Below are 7,536 nucleotides of genomic sequence, written 5' to 3' on the forward strand. Positions count from 1 at the left end.
TTTCCCTAACATGTAGTAAAGAGTGTTAGCGTATTTATGAAGCACAACACTGTGAACATGAAACCAGAAGGACAGCACTCTAAAACTTCATATAACCTTTTACATGAGCATGTTGGTAGTGGGCAGTACGCAAGCTAACAGTGTCTGGAATGATGTAGATTGAAAGGAAATACTGGTTTTCTAGGGTTTGCAGATGGCGTAGCTGTGTAGTTATTAAACAGAGGCAGTTTAATGAGAATATGGGCATTCAGAACAGAAGATTTTCTATTGTTTTGCATTTTTACTACTGTTATTTTTTTTTTCATTTTTACTACTGTTAAAAAGCTTTTAAAATAGTGGTTTATGGAGTTCTCTGATCCAGACTAAATTAATGTTACCACATTTTTTGTATATTATTCCAGTGATATTACATGTACTTACAAACATAATATATATTGATATGTTTATATTCTTTTTTCCTAATTTTTAAGTATGAATGCAGGGCTGGTATCCTATGTAGGGAACTTCAAAAATGTATGGAAAAATGGAATTAATGTACAAGTTTATATTTGCACAAAAACCTCCTGAAATCCCTGCATACTATTTTCATAATACACATTTTTCATAAAATTTTTAAGACTCCTCCATATGTACCTTGCTCAATTTTTTTGTATTTCATATTTTATACACACATACACACATATTTATGTATTTATTTTTAGAAAGAAATTTTTGCTATAGGGCACATGGGATCACCAAAGAGACAGAGAGGTAAAAAGCAAGAAATCGATCCCCAGGGTTGGGTGAACACACTGCAATTCTTTTTCTTCCTGGGATTTTGGGCATGCACGCACACATGCATGGCGTGAGAATTAAGCTGCTGGGTCCAGGACTCCAACCACTGTCAACCACACAAGAGTCCAGCAACATAACCATTACACTATTTCTGCTCCATAATATTATATTGTTTAATATGTTCATAATTTATAATAATATGTCATTACTTAATATATTTACAATTTATCACATAGTCACTATTAGATTTCAGCTCTGCTTTTGATTCTAGGATTTAAAATGGAAGAATATGAATGGAGATAATAAATTTTTTTTGTTAATTACCCCAACTCCTCTAGTTGATAGGAAACAGGCAGAAAGTATAAAGAATTGGGAGCAGCAGTTGGCGTAAAGGCTATGTCGCTGGACTCCCATGTGGTCGACCACGGTTCACGTCCCGGGCCCAGTGGCTTAAAACTCATTCCGGGCACGTGTGCGTGCGTGCCCAAGATCCCAAGAGGAGAATGAAGGAAAAGGGATTGCGGCGTGGCCATCCCCCCTGGGGGGTGATTTCTTGCTTTCTGTCTCTCTGTCTCTCTCTGTCCGTCTGGCGAGCGCACATGTCCTATAGCAAAAACCTCTCCAAAAAAAAAGTAAATAAAAATCGAATGCAGCACATGGCCACACATGAATGTGGAATAGGTAACAGTGCAGAATACTGCAGAAAGTGTGGTCTTTCAGTTAAGTGTCCTAACTTAATTAGATCTCAATTTGTTAAAATAAACTCCAAAACTTGACCCTTACATCACATAATTTATTAAAAAGCAATTGTAGATAGTTTATAAACCTAATATGAAATTCTTTATGAATTTGATATAGTAGAAGTATTTTAATACAATTACTAGGCATGGTAGAAAAACATTGATAAGTTAAACTTCATGAAGGACACTTCCTAAAAAGAAGTACTTCAACATCAAATTTTGTAATTGCCAATGTTTAAATCTGGAACACACACATGCATATATTCTAACTTGCATAAACATATTCTAGTATCTATACTAGTATAATATGTCGTAGTGTATGTACTTGTATAAGTACTACATTTTTATATATTACTTTTTTATCTTATTTCTAAATTTTCTTTAATCAGCATATTTATAATGTAAAAAATAAAATATTTTACTTCTTAAAATCTTATGTCATTTTGCTATTTTTGTCTGAAATAAATTCAGTAAAACCAATTGAATATTTTATCAAAATGAATAAGTAAAAAATGGGACCAGCAAATGGCATAATGGTTACATCACTGGACTCCCACAAGGCTGACTGTAGTTCAAGTCTTGGACCCATAGGCTTGAAACTCAGGTTGGTAGAATGTGCGTGCATGCCCAAGATCCCAGGTAGAGGATGGAGGAGAAGGGAATGTGGCATGGCCATCCCTCCTGAAGGGTGATTTCTTGCTTTCTATCTCTATGTCTCTTTCTATGTCTCGAGCAGGTACACATGCCCTATAACAAAAGCCCCTCTTAAAAAAAAAAAAGAAAAAAAAAAAGAAAATAAAAAGAAAAAAAAAAAAGAAGACTCCAACGTAGTTGATCGTGGTTCACATCCCGGACCTGGTGGCTTAAAACTCACGCCGGGCGCATGTGCATGCGTGCCCAAGATACCGAGAGGAGAATGGAGGAGAAGGGATTGCAGTGTGACCATCCTCCCTGGGGGGAGATTTCTCGCTTTCTCTCTCTTTGTCTCTCTCTGTCTGTCTGGCAAGCGCACACGCCCTATAGCAAAAACCTCTCCAAAAAAAAAAAAAAAAGAAGTAAATTTCAACAATGAAAATATGATTCAAGATAGGTGATACTAATGAATCTCTTTGGAGAAATGATTTATAGTGGGCAACTTAAATACAAGTCATATGTAATTTATGATATTTGAAACAAAGAAGAGAATAACTAATAGTTTTTGTTCAAATGTAGTAGGTCACAGCAGACCAATGCCCATGCAATAAGTACTAGAAACATCTGGAATAAAATATATAATTCATATTTGAAGGCATCCAATCACTGTAGAAGAACAAAATAGATGACAACATCAAAACTAATGCACAACAAGTCAGAGAGATGCAACCCACAAAATGGTCCATGAGGATTGGTTTACTCGTTAGTAGGTATAAATGATGCAACCGTAACCCTGTCACTGCACAAGTATGTATACAGGCACAATTACAGATTGACTCAGAGAAAACCTAATTGTGATGCTGATCAGTGATGTCAGATTCCTGTCCATATATAAGATGCATATAATGCACAAATGAATGTCTCCAATTTGTTAAACTATACCATTATTTAAATTAATTTTTATAAAATACATCATAATTTTATTAGAGCACAACAGAGTAAATTTCTGTAGTTACTTCCTTGTTCCCAACTGAAAAAAGCATGCACAAATGATGTGTTTTATGTTACACACAGGTAATTTGATTACCAAAAATGTTGAATGTGTATGTGTAGAAGTTATATTTTACTTAGCACTTGTAATTAGTTTGATAAAAATAAAATTACCTTTTTTGGGACCAGCAGATGACATAATGGTAATGTTGCAGAACTTCCACATAATCAACTGTGGTTCAAGTCCTGCATTCAGTGGCTTAAAACTCATGCTAGGCACATGTGCATGCATGCTCAAAATACCAAGAAGAGAGTGGAGAATGGATTGTGACATGGCCATTCCCCCTGTGGTGTACTTTCTCACTTTCTGCCTGTATTTCTGGCAAGCGCACATACCCTATAGCAAAAATCTCTTTTAAAAATAAAATAAAAAGAGTAAAATTATCTGTCTCTACATTTATGCTACAATTTTTGTCAACTGCGGGTTAATTTGTTTGTTCCTTTTTTACTATCTAGACATTAATTTTTTTCCTAGATATTTGTAACATACTAAGTTAAAGAACACCTTATGTGATATATACTCTTTTTTTTCTATTTAATGACTACAAATTGTTATGCAACAATTATTTTCCAAATAAACTAAGTAACTTATGCACATCTACCTAAAGTAATCACCAGTTTCAAGGTTAAACTGTGCTAAAAAAATATTTACACTCATAGTTTTGAAGCCATAATGAATATGTAAAGCTAATATGAGTGCTATGTAAATTAAAAATATTTATTATCAAGATTATCTCTTGCTCCTCTCTCCCTTATTTAATTGCCCAGAGAGCATGTGCACTCCTCAAAGAGAAAAAGCTCTGAAATTGGGGGTGTCATCATGCCACGGTTCCCTCTCCTTTATTTCTTCATCTCCTCAGAATTTTGATCATCTAAGTATGCACATATAGGATGTTTTTCAAGCCACTGGGGCCAGGAATTAACCATGGTTGCCAATGTGGGACCTGGCTCCCTAAGCACAGGCACAACCGCTGCCTGAAACTGGGCTGGTTCTCCAGTTCATTTTAATTACACTATGCCTAGACCTATTGGCTTATAGTGACTTTTTTCTTTAACAATGCAAATGCACAGTTACACACATTTCTGTGGATGTATGTGAGTGTGTGAGTATGTGTGTGCTCATGTCTCAAGTGAAGATTGCTCCCCTGGACTAAACACAATTGGTAAGGGCCAGAGGGTTATCAGTAGGTGTGGAATCCTTACAAGATCTGTAGTCTGATTTCAGAAAAGAACAACAGCAAATGAACAAAACAAATGAAAACCTCTAAATATTCCGTTTGAAACTGGATTTATAGCTACAAATTATTGGCTGGGAAGGAATTACATGGGTTATAATCCCAGATGTCAGACAACCTTTGTCTTCTAGCCTATTATAGACATTTAGGCATACTGGATGTTAGGAGTGGTAATAGGCTATGTATGACTCTTAAGTTGACAAAATGTTACTTTAACTGTGACTGAAAAGTATTCACAGAAACTATTTCACCAAGAAGTCATATCATTACCACCAGAGAATGTCTGTGGAACACAGATATTTTTATGCATATCTGCAGAAGCTAAAACAAAATAAATAGTATTCAAAAGTTTGAAAAGCAGGGTAATTTGAAAGCAGTTATAAAAGGACTGCATTACCATTTAAATTATAATAATATTTGAATTACATCGGATATCCTTCCTTCTGTGAAAAACTAGATTTTGTCAAATGACACCTTCACAAACACTGTTAAATTTTCCAACAAAACTTTTTGAACTTAAGACCACGATCATATGTGTATAAAACTGCAGTAAGATAGTGTTATGTATTAATGTTCAAGTGTACAGTAAATAAGAAATAAGTAGGAGTTGTCATCATTTCTGTAAAAATGTTGTCTTTATTATACGATGTCATGACCTTATTTGAGTTGGGAAAAAATAGCATTTCTATAACTATTGGCTTTATAGAAATGTCATGACACATTTTTGGATAGAAAAGCATAGAAAAATACATCATGACTTTTTCAATGACCTAATATTTTATTTTATTTATTTATTTATTTCCTTTCAATGTTGCCATGGTTTCAATATGTCTCCCCTTCAATCCATGTGTTTAGATTTTGGGGGGATGGTTAAGAAGGTGAAAATTTAATACACTATTTTGTCAAAGGTAAGGCCTTTGGGAGAAGATTAAGATTATGGTCATCAGGGTGATGCCCTCATGATTGAACCCTGGTGGTTTATAGGGAGATGAAATGAGACTGGAACAGAGACAGAGACAGGGACACAGTGTATGAGCTCCTGCCCTCTGCCCTGTAATGCAGCCAGACATGACCATATTTTAAATCTCGTAATACTATCAGCATTATTTCCATGGATAATGTATTTAATTCTTGGTACATGAAAGGCGATTTAAAAAGTAGGTTAGGACTTTTACACTTGTATATAAATACCAAACGAAAGATGACACAAGATATGATGTAACTATAATGGTCAAAATATCAGTGCTAGAAAGTGAAAAAATGAAATGTATACACAAAATACTGCAATGATAATATAAGGCCTAATAAAGAGAAACTAAGTTGTAAGGACAAATATCTATAAGGATTAAATTACTTTCAAAATGGCATAATTGTTAGATAAATGATGCACCCACAAATAGTAACAAAAACTCTTAGAATTAGACACCTGGGTCAGCCAGTGGCACAGTAGTTAAGGTAGGTAGATCCCACATGGCCAATTGTGCAGTTCAAGTCCCTGACCTGGCGTGTTTGAAGACAAGCTCTTTGTGTGCACATGAGCACCTAAGGCCCTGAGAGGAGGATGGAGGAGAGAGGATGGCAGCATACCCATCTCCTGTGGGGAGTTCTTTCTTGTTTGCTTTATTTCTAAAAATAAATGAGAAGAATGGAGAGAGAGGAGAGAGAGAGAAAAGGAAAGAAAGGAGGGAGAATGGGAGGGAGAGAGGAAGGAAAAAATAGAAACTCAAAATACCTACAAGTTACACATTCAAAGTAAAAATGTAGATCTTATGTGTAGATTTTATTATCATCTCAGGATTTCTACAACTGATGTGTTTCCAATTTTATTTATAATCTCTTATAAATGTCATATAAATAATACAGGTATAAAGTGGGCAGTATTACTTAATGTTCATTTAAATAACTTGAAGGCAGGTGGTGTTTGAAATCTTTAATGTATATATGCTATTATTTGTGATAATGTGTAATTGTTTGAGAATTTTTGATTTAGATTTTCTTTTCCCCCATATAAATTTCAAACATATCCTTTTAAATTATGTGGGAAAAAGTCATAATTTCCTTTTTGCTACAACTTTAATAAATCAAGTAATCTATGGTAGAGTCTGTAGCATTAAAAATAAGTTTCAGAGTCTAGTAGAAATTGCAATAATAAAATATATTTGAAGCAAAATGGTGGAACCAGGTCAGATGTTTATGAATCAATTTTCATATATTCTGGTATATAGTGGGTAAAAAAGATGTTCAGCTTCCTCTGAATACAAGTGGAGACATGGGTCAGCAGGTGGCATGGTGGTTAAAGGTGTTGGTCTCCCACATGGCTGATCACGGTTTAAGTCCTATACCTGGTGGCTTGCTTTCTCACTTTCTCTCTCTTTCTCTCTGTGTCTTCTCTCTCTCCCTCTGCTTGCTATGATTAAAAATAACAATATGATAACAATAATATAACAATAATGATAAATAAAATAAAGGAAATAGTTCTCTTTTTTTGGAGAGATTTTTGCTATAGGGCATGTGCGTTGCAGTCACAGACAAGACAGAGAGATAGAAAGTGAGGAATCACCCCCCAGAGGGGATGGCCATGCTGCAATCCCTTCTCCTCCATTCTGCTCTCGGGATCTTGGGCACACACGCACACGTGCCCAGCGTGAGTTTAAGCCACCAGGTCCGGGACTCAAACAGCAGTCGACTACGTGGGAGTCCAGCGACATAGCCATTATGCTAACTGCTGGTCCCAGGAAATAATTCTTTTAAAAAATTTATTCCGAAAGTAGTAAAACTAATATCTTTTTAAATTCTAGTAAATGTTGCATATAATTTATTCTTCTACTCACATGTTCCACACATATGTAGCGTAAACATACCATGGAACAATTACCTTATCATAAATACTAATACTAGGACTGCCTGTGGCCTGGTGTTTAAGGAAGATGGATCTCACAATGACTGACCATGAATTTTGAGTTCTGAACTGGAGGGCATGAGGTTTGTGTGCTCAAAAATACTGAAAGGAGAGAGAGATGGAGGAGAAGGAATTGCAGTGTTACCATTCCCCATGAGAGATGTTTTCTCTCTTGGTCTCTCTCTGTCTCTTTCTCTCTCTCTCT

Source organism: Tupaia chinensis, unplaced genomic scaffold (assembly GCF_000334495.1).
Source record: "Tupaia chinensis unplaced genomic scaffold, TupChi_1.0 Scaffold144037_1, whole genome shotgun sequence".
Classification (NCBI taxonomy): domain Eukaryota; kingdom Metazoa; phylum Chordata; class Mammalia; order Scandentia; family Tupaiidae; genus Tupaia; species Tupaia belangeri.